Source organism: Caretta caretta, chromosome 7 (assembly GCF_965140235.1).
Source record: "Caretta caretta isolate rCarCar2 chromosome 7, rCarCar1.hap1, whole genome shotgun sequence".
NCBI classification, from domain to species: Eukaryota; Metazoa; Chordata; order Testudines; family Cheloniidae; genus Caretta; species Caretta caretta.
This window is the reverse complement of record NC_134212.1, coordinates 52,933,082-52,946,369: the sequence shown is the minus strand read 5'-3', so window position 1 is coordinate 52,946,369 and position 13,288 is coordinate 52,933,082. Positions and strand designations below refer to the sequence as shown.

General features: G+C 45.6%; 1 long non-coding RNA gene across 1 annotated transcript; it reads right to left on the bottom strand.

Annotated features, from left to right (window-relative positions):
* Nucleotides 1-7,240: 7,240 nt before the first annotated feature.
* LOC142072760 (uncharacterized) lies at nucleotides 7,241-12,998 on the bottom strand. Its single transcript, XR_012669319.1, has 2 exons — nucleotides 12,127-12,998; nucleotides 7,241-9,728 (listed from the first exon to the last, which is right to left on the bottom strand). It is a non-coding gene; the product is annotated as an uncharacterized LOC142072760 (long non-coding RNA).
* Nucleotides 12,999-13,288: the final 290 nt, after the last annotated feature.

The following is a 13,288-nucleotide window of genomic DNA, read 5'->3' as shown; positions in this document are numbered from 1 at the left end:
ACCTCCTCCCCATATTGTGCTGCCCAGTGCAGCAGTCTGGGAGCTGACCTTGTCTGTGAAGACCAAGGCAAAAAAAGCATTGAGTACTTCAGCTTTTTTCATATCATCTATCACTAGGTTGTCTCCCCCATTCAGTAAGGGTCCCACACTTTCCCTGACCTTCTTCTTGTTGCTAAAATACCTGTAGAAACCCTTTGTTACCCTTCACATCCCTTGCTAGCTGCAACTCCAATTGTGCTTTGGCCTTCCTGATTACACCCCTGCATGCTTGAGCAATATTTTATACTCCTCCCTAGTAATCTGTTCAAGTTTCCACTTCTCGTAAGCTTCCTTTTTGTGTTTAAGCTCACCGAATACTTTACTGTTAAGCCAAGCTGGTCGCCTGCCATGTTTGCTATTCTTTCTGCACATTGGGATGGTGTGTTCCTGCTCCCTCAATAAGGCTTCTTTAAAATACATCTGGCTCTCCTGGACTCCTTTCCCCCTCAGATTAGCTGCCTAGGGGATCCTACCCATCAGTTCCCTGAGGGAGTCAAAGTCTGCTTCTCTGAAGTCCAGGGTCCATATTCTGCTGCTCTCCTTTCTTCTTTTTGTCAGGATCCTGAACTCGACCATCTCATGGTCACTGATGCCTAGGTTGCCACCCACTTCTACTTCCCCTACCAATTCTTCCCTGTTTGTGAGTAGCAGGTCAAGAGGAGCACAGCCCCTAGTTGGTTCCTCCAGCACTTACACCAGGAAGTTGTCCCCAACACTCTCCAAAAACTTTCTGGATTGTCTGTGCACTGCTGTATTGTTCTCCCAGCAGATGTCAGTGTGATTGAACTTCCTCATGGGAACCAGGGCCTGTGATCTGGAAACTTCTGTTGTCCAAAGAAAGCCTTGTCTACCTCATCCTGGTGGTCTGTAGCAGACGCCCACCATGACACCACCCTTGTTGCTCTAATCTCTAAACTTAACCCAAAGACTCTCAACAGGCTTTTCTCCAGTTCATACTGTAGTTCTGAGCAACCATGCTGCTCTCTCACATACACTGCAACTCCTACACCTTTTCTCCTCTGCCTGTCCTTCCTGAACAGTTTATACACATCCATGACAGTGCTCCAGTCATGTAAGTTACCCCACCAGGTCTCTGTTATTCCAATCATATCACAGTTCCTTGGCTGTGCCAGGACTTCCAATTCTTTCTGCTTGTTTCCCAGGCTTCTTGCATTTGTGTACAGGCACCTAAGATAACTAGCTGATTGTCCTACTTTCTCAGCATGAATTAGGAGGCCTCCCCTGTTGCACCCTTCCTTGTGTTTCCTCCCGGTATCCCACTGCCCCACTTACTTCAGGGCTTAGGTTTCCATCCACCGGCAAACCTAGTTTAAAGCCCTCCTCACTAGGTTAGCAAGCCCACCTGCGAAGATGCTCTTCCCAGTCTTCCTTAGGTGGATCCCATCTCTTCCTAGCAATCCTTCTTCCTGGAACAACATCCCATTGTCAAAGAATCCAAAGCCCTCTCTCTGACACCACCTGCGTAACCACGCATTTACCTCCACAATTCGATGGTCCCTACCTGGGCCTTCTCTTTCAACAGGGAGGATGGACGAGAACTGGATACTGTATAAAGTTCTTCCCTTCCTGTCCTAATCTATTGACTGGTATTGATATATGCTGTTAAAAAGCTGCAGCCTTTGACCCAAGAGCTGCATGGCTTGTAAAGCACTTTGGGATAGCAGGGGATGACAGGTGCACCAGAAATGTGAGATACTAAATTTCCCAAGATTCCCAACACTTCCTGCTTCTTGTGAGGCCAGAAAAAAACACTTTTCTCAGGTTATTTAGTGCTTTCACTTCTGAATTGGTCTGCAAAGGACAGAAACATCAACAAAGGAAAGTTCAGCTTTTTCAGTTTTTAAGAACAACTGAGGTTTAGTTCACATTTTGGGTAAGTGTTTTGGTCTGGGTCTTATATTATTGAAACATTTTTTTATATTATCTACAACTGTCTCTAGAGTAAAATATCTCCTCTCTACTTTTTTCTATTGAGCTATTTTCCAATTAGAGCTGTGCAAATAATGGATTTTTCAATTCACTGGGAATTCTGGGAACAAAACAAACAACACCGCTACACATTTCAGGTGGACATGAAAATGGTAATTTTTCAAAAATTTTGGGGGAATTGAAAAGTTGGGAAAAAATCATTTTGGATCAAATGAACGGTTTTGCTCAACCCAAAACAAAATGGTTCATTTAGAGTGAGCTTTTCTTAACATTTTTATTTTGTAAAAAATAAAATTAAAATACATTTAAGAAAGTAAACATTTAAAATGTCAAAAATAAACATTTAAATTAGTTTGGGTTTTTGTTTTGCAACTGAAACAATTCAGCAAAATGACACACATTTCTGAAGTGTTTCAGGTGACCCAACTTTGCATTTTTCACTGAAAAAATGTTTTGGTCAAAAATTTTGCCCAGCTTTACTACCAACAGCATCTATAGAAACCCCTTGCATAGCCTAAGCACAGAACTTGCTGTGGAGAGTTACAGCATGGAAAACAGATTCCCTAGTACAGATCAAAGTAAATGTTTGAGTGTATGTATCATAACAAACCTGTGGCTATTTAGGATTTTGCAGTTACAGGTATACTGCACTGCTACTGGGAACATAGTAACTGCAAGGCTAGAACTCAGGTCCTCCTGCTCCAGGAGGACAGACCACTACCCCAGAAGCTGAAGAAGAATTGCCTTTAGCTGGCACCAATCTACAACTGAACAGTCACACACACACACAAACACACACTCACTGCACATGGAAACAACACAAGATAATTAGATTTGGCTTCAAGTAGAAACCAGGGAAACATATTTGGGGCCAGACAGGAGGGCTCAGGATGAAGTGCACAGAATATTTGTAAAAACATGTTCCTGGAATTCTGAGCCCATAAATAACGTTTGTTAGAAGTTATTCAGTATCTTCCCTCAGGGCTGGCAGGGAACAGAAATAAGCAGACCAGAAGGAGCTTAGGCACATTCCAATTTGGGGAGGAGATAGAGGCTGCAAAGACATCTCCAACTGACTTATTATAGTTCCTTTATGGTACTTTTGCTTTTGCTTTACCCGGAGGGTAGAAAAAACCTGAAAACAAACCCCCTGTGATTCCTCTCTGACAATGGCTCAGCCATGAAACTCTTGCCTGCTCTGAGCCGCCTCTTGAAAGGTATCTTGAGCTAGACTGACACTAGCCAGAGGCTATTCTAGCAATTGCCCATATTGCATGGAAGTGACATTTATGTGAAGCAATTAGATCATTTTAAGCTTTGGAGAAAACGAGTAGCAACAAAGTGGAAGCTGTTTCGGTCTGTGCAAAGGTATCAGCATTTGCTTTGTCCATATTTACACAGTCAATCCAAGGTAAAACATCATTTCTATGGAAGCAAAGAAATAGAAGACAGAAGGGACTGAGGTCCACAGATGTTCCCACTGTGATCCTATAGAAGATTCCCACTGTGATCCTACAGAAGTTCCCACAGTAAAAGGAAATTTATCATGATAAGTGATATGCCCGTCAGCTCCTAGTCCTAATGCACCCTGCTCAATAGGTCCAGAAAAAGGACTACCTCCACTCCGTGTCCCCCCTCCTCCCTCAAATTCAAGGGCTCACTGAATAGTCCAAGAGACAAAATGTTCACTCAGTCGCATATTCAGTGATCAGTTTAACCCTGTGCATGTGAGCTGGGATTAGTGCCAACAGAACTAAACTGCATCATATCTCCTTACAATACCACTGGGTTCATTTTCATTCTTGACTCAATTCTGACAATAGAGGTGTTAACCCAGGACCTCTGTCCAGACTATAATTTGGAATAATTAAATTCTGCCTTCCTAAAATTTCCCCAGCCATGTGAATTAGCTACACTGTGGTATTCTTCCTGTGCTAAACTGTCCCTGTCCATTGCTGAACAGCTGCTGCGTTCCACCCCATAGGCAGCTGCATTTCACTGGTAGATGGACTAAAGCCTTCATATAGTTCAGTATCTTTCGTTAGGAAAGGTACTATATCAATGTTTATTATTATTTTCCTCCTTGTGGGGGCAGAGAACTGCAAACATCTAGCAGGTGCTGGACAAGCAGGCCCAGCCCTGCATTTAATCAAAACCTGGTTTTGCTCTAGTTATAATTATTTCCATCCAGTGAACAAACCAGACAATCACTACACTCTCAAATGAACTCAGACAGGAAAATAATAAAAGACAAAAACACTCTATCACCCTCAGGCAAACACTCTTCCGAAAGCCATCGCTCCATATCTGACCTCTCAGTCCTCATCCACAAAGGAAACCTACACAACACTAAAAATCATGGACTGAATAGAGACACTGGTTGTATGGCTCATTACAACAACCTGTAATCCACTAGCCCTCCCTTGTCCTATGACTGCAGAATTGTTAACCGCACACTTAGAATCATAGAATCATAGAATATCAGGGTTGGAAGGGACCTCAGGAGGTCATCTAGTCCAACCCCCTGCTCAAAGCAGGACCAATCCCCAATTAAATCATTCCAGACAGGGCTTTGTCAAGCCTGACCTTAAAAACTTCTAAGGAAGGAGATTCTACCACCTCCCTAAGGTAACGCATTCCAGTGTTTCACCACCCTCCTAGTGAAAAAGTTTTTCCTAATATCCAACCTAAACCTCCCCCACTGCAACCTGAGACCATTACTCCTTGTCCTGTCCTCTTCTACCACTGAGAATAGTCTAGAACCATCCTCTCTGGAACCACCTCTCAGGTAGTTGAAAGCAGCTATCAAATCCCCCCTCATTCTTCTCTTCTGCAGACTAAACAATCCCAGTTCCCTCAGCCTCTCCTCATAAGTCATGTGTTCTAGACCCCTAATCATTTTTGTTGCCCTTCGCTGGACTCTTTCCAATTTATCCACATCCTTCTTGTAGTGTGGGGCCCAAAACTGGACACAGTACTCCAGATGAGGCCTCACCAATGTCGAATAGAGGGGAACGATCACGTCCCTCGATCTGCTGGCTATGCCCCTACTTATACATCCCAAAATGCCATTGGCCTTCTTGGCAACAAGGGCACACTGCTGACTCATATCCAGCTTCTCGTCCACTGTCACCCCTAGGTCCTTTTCCGCAGAACTGCTGCCTAGCCATTCGGTCCCTAGTCTGTAGCTGTGCATTGGGTTCTTCCGTCCTAAGTGCAGGACCCTGCACTTATCCTTATTGAACCTCATCAGATTTCTTTTGGCCCAATCCTCCAATTTGTCTCGGTCCTTCTGTATCCTATCCCTGCCCTCCAGCGTATCTACCACTCCTCCCAGTTTAGTATCATCCGCAAATTTGCTGAGAGTGCAATCCACACCATCCTCCAGATCATTTATGAAGATATTGAACAAAACCAGCCCCAGGACCGACCCCTGGGGCACTCCACTTGACACCGGCTGCCAACTAGACATGGAGCCATTGATCACTACCCGTTGAGCCCGACAATCTAGCCAGCTTTCTACCCACCTTATAGTGCATTCTTCCAGCCCATACTTCTTTAACTTGCTGGCAAGAATACTGTGGGAGACCGTGTGAAAAGCTTTGCTAAAGTCAAGAAACAATACATCCACTGCTTTCCCTTCATCCACAGAACCAGTAATCTCATCATAGAAGGCGATTAGATTAGTCAGGCATGACCTTCCCTTGGTGAATCCATGCTGACTGTTCCTGATCACTTTCCTCTCATGTAAGTGCTTCAGGATTGATTCTTTGAGGACCTGCTCCATGATTTTTCCAGGGACTGAGGTGAGGCTGACTGGCCTGTAGTTCCCAGGATCCTCCTTCTTCCCTTTTTTAAAGATTGGCACTATATTAGCCTTTTTCCAGTCATCCGGGACTTCCCCCGTTCACCACGAGTTTTCAAAGATAATGGCCAATGGCTCTGCAATCACAGCCGCCAATTCCTTTAGCACTCTCAGATGCAACTCGTCCAGCCCCATGGACTTGTGCACGTCCAGCTTTTCTAAATAGTCCCTAACCACCTCTTTCTCCACAGAGGGCTGGCCATCTATTCCCCATGTTGTGATGCCCAGCGCAGCAGTCTGGGAGCTGACTTTGTTCGTGAAGACAGAGGCAAAAAAAGCATTGAGTACATTAGCTTTTTCCACATCCTCTGTCACTAGGTTGCCTCCCTCATTCATTAAGGGGCCCACACTTTCCCTGGCTTTCTTCTTGTTGCCAACATACCTGAAGAAACCCTTCTTGTTACTCTTGACATCTCTCGCTAGCTGCAGCTCCAGGTGCGATTTGGCCCTCCTGATTTCATTCCTACATGCCCGAGCAATATTTTTATACTCTTCCTTGGTCATATGTCCAACCTTCCACTTCTTGTAAGCTTCTTTTTTATGTTTAAGATCCACTAGGATTTCACCGTTAAGCCAAGCTGGTCGCCTGCCATATTTACTATTCTTTCGACTCATCGGGATGGTTTGTCCCTGTAACCTCAACAGGGATTCCTTGAAATACAGCCAGCTCTCCTGGACTCCTTTCCCCTTCACCTCTTATATGTTAACTCCTTATGCTAAACAAACTGTTCCCCCTTGTAGTTAGCTGTGACACTCTGAGTACCTTTCCCAACCTGAGAAAGAGCTCTGTGCAGCTTGAAAGAAAAGCTACAATAAAAGATATTATCTCATCCATCTTGTGTAACTAAAGATTTTAGTAGCAGTAATACCAACAATTCCCCACCATAGGCAGAAAGCTAAGAATTCTTGTCAGTTTTCTCACCCCATCAATAAATTAATAAACAAATAAAAACCCTCCACATTTCCACAGAGAAACTGGCCTAATTTCACAGACTTGTGTGGAAATATGAGTATATTTGGGTTCTGGTAGTCTCGTGATTGGGCCCTAGGCACTGTACATACATATAATGCTGCTCTCTACAAAAAATCTGCAGAAATAATTGAACCACCACCTTTATTTTTTCCACAAACCCTTGAAAACATGATTGATTTGATTAGGAGTCAATGATTGAGGCAGTGAGGCCTAGTGGAGAGGTCTCTGGACTGAGACCCAGATTTCATTCCCAGCTCTGCCACTGACCTGCTGGATTACAGTGAGAAAGTCACTTCACCTCTGTTGTAAAATGGGAATAATGACACTGTTGCCGGCACCCAGTGCCGAGAGGCTGAACAACAGCTTGAGTTGGTTCGTTACCAGGTGTGCTACACCCAATAATCACAACGGGGTGGAGAAGCAGAAAAGTTTATTTGCACCTGCAAAAAGGTACAGGGAGATTTGAATCTCAAATCCTGTATAGAGAGCAGGAAGTTACACAGGCTTTTATACATTTTTTTTTTAGCATATTTATTTAATAGCAAGCTGCCCCAAGTATCCATATAGCTAGCCAATCCAGTTCCCAGCTAGTTCCCTGGGTCTTTGTATTATTTATTAAACTATATATAAAGCTGCTTTATTTAGCACTGTTCTTCCATATCTGCCCTGTGTGGCCTTGCTTAGTTTCAGGCAGTCTGACTCTGCAATATATTGTTGCAGATTCTCAGCATAACTGCTATGTGTGCCTCCAGGCGGGGGGGGGAGGGGGGGCAAGGACACTTGGGCCTAGTACGCAGAGCTGTTGCAAGTGCCTCCAGGCGGGAGGGGGGGGGGCAAGGACACCTGGGCCTAGTGCGAGGGGGCTTCATCGACACTCGTGGTCTTCCATCCCCTCGAGTTACCTAGTGGCCATGCCCCAGTGTCCCCAACAACTCCCCCCTTTGAGAACACTTAACAACCTTGGCTCTGAGTTTTTTTACTTGGGCTACTTATTTTTTTATAATAGGACTTTGCATAAGCACTTTGTGATAGCCCTGAAGAGAATGACTTATTAACTTTTGCAAAAGGGCCCTAACACATGATACTGCACAGCATAATACCAGTAATACAAGCAATACAGGAAAGAGAATTTTTAATAGTAGGCTAAATAAACCACCAAGCTAAGACGACAAACCCCAGCCTGAAAACAAGGTTTGCAACCAATTGTTTTCTGGGGCAGTATAGGCAACCTGTGCTCCGGCTCGGGCATGGGCCTCAGCCTGTACCACCATTTTATAGATTTTATAACTGCTATTATTTACATATATACAATATTGGGGCCCGATGAGGGCACAAACCCCTCCTTGGGATGCCAAGAGATAATCCAAAGCCAGCCTGTTTTGGAGGGAAAACGTTTTGAGCTGGTGTACCTTTTTATTTAATGTTTTTATTGCTGACTTTAAATTACTAACCGAGTCCTCTAACTCTAAGGCCACCTTCTCAAGTACCATTTGCAGCGTTATAGTATAGCGGCCTATGCATGCCATGGCTGGCCCGGTAAACAGTGGCGCTATTCCCAGTACAGAGCACCCTACAAGCTTCTCGGTTGTGAGGGGATTTTTCATATTGCCCTCCAATGCCTTAGTCAGTCGCCGCAGGGTTTTTTTTTGTGACTTAACAGAGGTGTTTGGGGCATTTCTAATTTTTTTGGGGGGCAGTGTGGCAGTTATGGAAAGATGAGGAACTTCATGAGCTATATAACAGCTACCTGTCCAGTTGGCTGGCAGCACCTTGTAAGCCTTTTGGCCACATATAAAATAGTGACCCTGTAGGGCCCAGTAAGGACTGTTTTTTAAGGGGATTCCTGGGATATTTAAGGCTGCTTTTCTAAACAGTTTATATGCCCCTAGGGGGGCATTTTATTTTTTTGATTGGGTACAAGTGGGGGCATTTCTAATTGTGCCGTTTAAATTACACTTGCTATAGGGACCACTACAAACCCACCATTGGCTTGCTATATTGGAAATGTTAACTGGACGGCAAGTTACATTTCCAAACCCTTTTTTTGTGGTAAGATTATTTGTAAGAGTTTCCCTAAAAGGGGAGGAACCATTACACTCACACTGTTGGCCTCCCCTGTTGGTCTTTATTTAATACCTATTAGCCCACTGTGTAATAACACAGGAGCTTTTTTTTACAGGACGCCCATAGTGATTAGATTGGTTTTGGGTAAAACATAACACTCCCTCAGTGAATACTGCAACTGAATACTCCTGGTCCTGATAGGTGGCCTGCTGTAAAGAGGTCTTGTTCCAGAACGGCAAGTCCATTCTTTTTTGCTTTTTGGTGGTGGCTAATTCTGCTAGGGTCAAGGGCAGCATGTCAAGGGGCATTCCCGTTTTGGGGGATAGTGGAGTTGGAGCACATAGCAATTAGTCTGGTTTGTTAAATTAGCAACATGGTGCGCAAGCAAAACAAAGGAGTTATGCTCCTGATATGCACAGTTTGGAAATACCAATACAGAGAATAACAATGTTACCCAATTAATTATTACCAGGGTTTTTTTAACCCAGGGTCTCCAGTACCTGGGTGGGCCCATTTTAGCATTAAAGTGCCCGCTATTTGTGTTTTTTAAACAGTAGCTTTAGCCCGAGATTGTCACTAGATGAGGAGTCAGCAGGTTGGACGGTCCACTGTTCTGCTGACGAGGGGGCAGGTACTGCCTTCAGACGAGAAGGATGGATTTAGTTCTTGTGTATTTTGATTTTTGCCGCTGTATGGGAGATCAGCAGGATGGTATAGGGTCCTTTCCACTTTTTCTGGAGAGGCTCGTCTTTCCAGGTGCGAACAAGCACACAGTCACTAGGCTGTAAGGAGTGGACGGGAGTGTCCAAGGGGAGAGGCTGGGAATCTTTGGTATACCTGTGAAGAGACAAGAGAACAGCAGACAGGGAACACATATACTGTGACAAAAAACCATTACCCAACTCCCATTCCCCTGACAGAACCAGGGTGCCATTTATAGGCCATGCGCTTCCAAACATAATTTTAAAGGGACTGAGCCCTAATTTACCCTTTGGGAGAACGCGGATACGGAGTAGGACGAGGGGCAAAGCATCAGGCCATTGCAGTGAGGCTTTTTGGCACACTTTTGAGAGATGCCGTTTAAGGGTCTGATTGGTACGCTCCACTACACCACTGGCTTGCGGTCTCCAGGGCATATGGAGTTTTTAGGGGGTCTGTAAGGCATGTGAGATGCTTTGAATGATTTTTGATGTGAAGTGTGTCCCGTTGTTAGATTTTATTTACAGGGGGAGTTTAAAGTGAGGAATGATTTTTTTAACAAACTTGAGGGCCACTGTTCTGGCAGTGCAGTTACGGCATGGGAAGGCTTTTGGCCATCCGCTGAACCGATTCACTATAATAAGGAGATATTTGAACCCTTGGGTCCGGGGAAACTTAATAAAGTCTATTTGCCACACTTGTCCAGGGACCGGAGTGGGTTCTAGGGCAGCTGGTGGCACAGGATGTCCCGGTCGGGGGTTATTTTTTTGGCAGACTAAGCAGACTGCTTGTACCTGGGCAGCCAGGGGTCGGAGTCCAGAAGTGATAAAGTATTTTTTTATTAGTTGGATAAGTGCTTTCCTGCCAGCATGAGTGGTTTGATGTAGTTTCTGCAGCACTGGCCGGATTAGGCCCTTTGGTAAGAGGACCTTCCCTTCTGGGGAATGGAGCCATCCCTCCTTTTCCCGGAGACCGAGTTTGTTAGTTAGCTGTCTCTCCTCCCCAGAGTACTGAGGGGTTGGAAGCTCCCCTACTGATGGGATAAGGGCATGCATATGGGCGTTCTCAGTCTGAGGGGATGGCAGGGTGGCAGCATGCTTAGCCTCTCTATCTGCCCGGGCGTTACCTCTGGCCACATTTTGATTCTCCCTTTGATGGGCTTTACAGTGTACCACCGCCACTTCCAAGGGAAGTTGTACGGCTTCTAGGAGCCAGAGGATTTGGGGCCCATACTTGACTGGGGAGCCTTGGGCTGTTACCATTCCCCTTTGCTTCCATAGGCCAGCATGAGCATGCAGCACACCAAAAGCATACTTTGAATTAGTAAAAATGTTGACCCGCTTTTCTTTTGACAGTTCAAGTGCACGGGTCAGGGCTATCAGTTCGGCAAGCTGGGCAGAGGTCCCAGCAGGCAAACCTTCAGCTTCCACAGTGTCATGGAGGGTCACAACAGCATAACCCGCCCTCCTTTGCCCATCTATTACAGTACCATCAGTGTACCACTCATAATCTGCATTTGGGAGGGGTACATCATTTAAATCCGGACGGCTGGAGTACTGGACATTTATGATTTTTAAATAGTTATGTTTCTGTTCCTCTGTTTCTGGCAAGAGAGTAGCTGGGTTAAGGGAGGGGCAAGGCTGTAGGGTGGCTTCAGAGTTCTCTAACAGCTTAGCCTGGTATAGAGCAATCCGAGCCTGGGTGAGCCAAAGCCCTCCCTTTGCATCCAATAAGGCTCGGACCATATGGGGAGTATAGATTTGCATAACCCCTCCCAATGTTAGCTTCTCGGCTTCCTCAAGCAATAGGGCAGTAGCTGCGACCGCCCGTAAACATGCCGGCTAACCCTTTGCAACCTGATCCAGTTGCTTGCCCAGCCTGTGTTTTAAAAGCTGCTAAGTTTATTGGATTGAATGGCACATGGGTGTAAACTTGCATAGTGGTAGCCTGACGTCCGTTTGCCCCTGGGCAAGCCACAACAGTTTCGGTAAGCGAAGGATAGAGTCCCACCGAGGGGGCAATTTCTGTAACCGGAGGCATTCTACCCTTATACGGTGGGGGTGTGGGGGCCAAAGGGGACACCGGCTCTGCCATTACAGTCGGGGTGGGGGTCTGGGGACTAACATTAGCTACTACTGAACCAGTCGGAGTCAAATTATAACTTTGCAGAATTACAGCTTTGTTTTATTTTTTAAAGCTATAAATGCTTGTGCATACAAATATTTATTTTATTTACCCATTTATTGACAAAACAAAACTAATTGGAGGATCGTGTTGTAATTAATTGACCCTCCTGGTGGCCACCACTCCTGGTCCTCTAGTTGATATTGAGGCCAGTCAACTGTACAGAATTGTTTTAATTTGCTTTTAGTTATTGGATTTGCACCAAATACCTTCCAGTTTGCTAGAATGCACTCTAGGGGCGTACACCGTGCCCTAACCCCTGAGCTCTGTCCCTGTCCCATACCTACAGGGTAACTCTGGGCGTCCCCAGGTTCCAACAGAGCATACAATCCGGATTTTAAAAGGTTCCTACCTTATTTTAGGGACCGTTTTTTTACCGTGGCCTACAGCTGCTTCTCCCCCATGTCTAAGGGACCGATTCTTTACCTCCGTCCACAACTGCCTCTCCACTATATGAGTGCGTTGCACTGTTGTGCCCTCCGGGGTCGATCAAATCGCGTCTCCTCCGAGGCCCCCGATGAACTCACCGGTGCGCGCTGGGCATTGGTTCTCACCGCAATCCTCGACCTCCAGGAGGGGTCCGGGCAAGGCTAAATTGCAGCCTTGTCGCCCACCCAGGGACGCCAAAAGCTGTTGCCAGCACCCAGTGCCGAGAGGCTGAACAACAGCTTGAGTTGGTTCGTTACCCGGTGTGCTACACCCAATAATCACAACGGGGTGGAGAAGCAGAAAAGTTTATTTGCAGCTGCAAAAAGGTACAGGGAGATTTGAATCTCAAATCCTGTACCCAGAGCAGGAAGTTACACAGGCTTTTATACATTTTTTTTTTTTAGCATATTTATTTAATAGCAAGCTGCCCCAAGTATCCATATAGCTAGCCAATCCAGTTCCCAGCTAGTTCCCTGGGTCTTTGTATTATTTATTAAACTATATATAAAGCTGCTTTATTTAGCACTGTTCTTCCATATCTGCCCTGTGTGGCCTTGCTTAGTTTCAGGCAGTCTGACTCTGCAACATATTGTTGCAGATTCTCAGCATAACTGCTGTGTGTGCCTCCAGGCGGGGGGGCCAAGGACACTTGGGCCTAGTACACAGAGCTGCTGCGAGTGCCTCCAGGCAGGAGGGGGGGGCCAAGGACACCTGGGCCTAGTGCGAGGGGGCTTCATCGACACTCGTAGTCTTCCACCCCCTCGAGTTACCTAGTGGCCATGCCCCAGTGTCCCCAACAACACTGACTTCCTTTGGAAGATCTGCTGATGGAAAGTGCTAAATAACAGCTAGGTATTGTTATTTATTTGCCAGTTTCATTAGTCACAAGACTTTTCCTCCACAGCTCTCTGAAGACAGCAGAAACCCCAGCTGTCTTTTCCCAGCTAGATTATGCCAAACATCCTCTCCAAGTGTGATACTAATCAACTAAGCTGCTTCTTTACATAGCGAAGTGCTTAATTTATGGGGCTAGTCTGCAGCAAGGCATTCAGCACTGCAGGATTCTTCACATGAAAGCAACATGG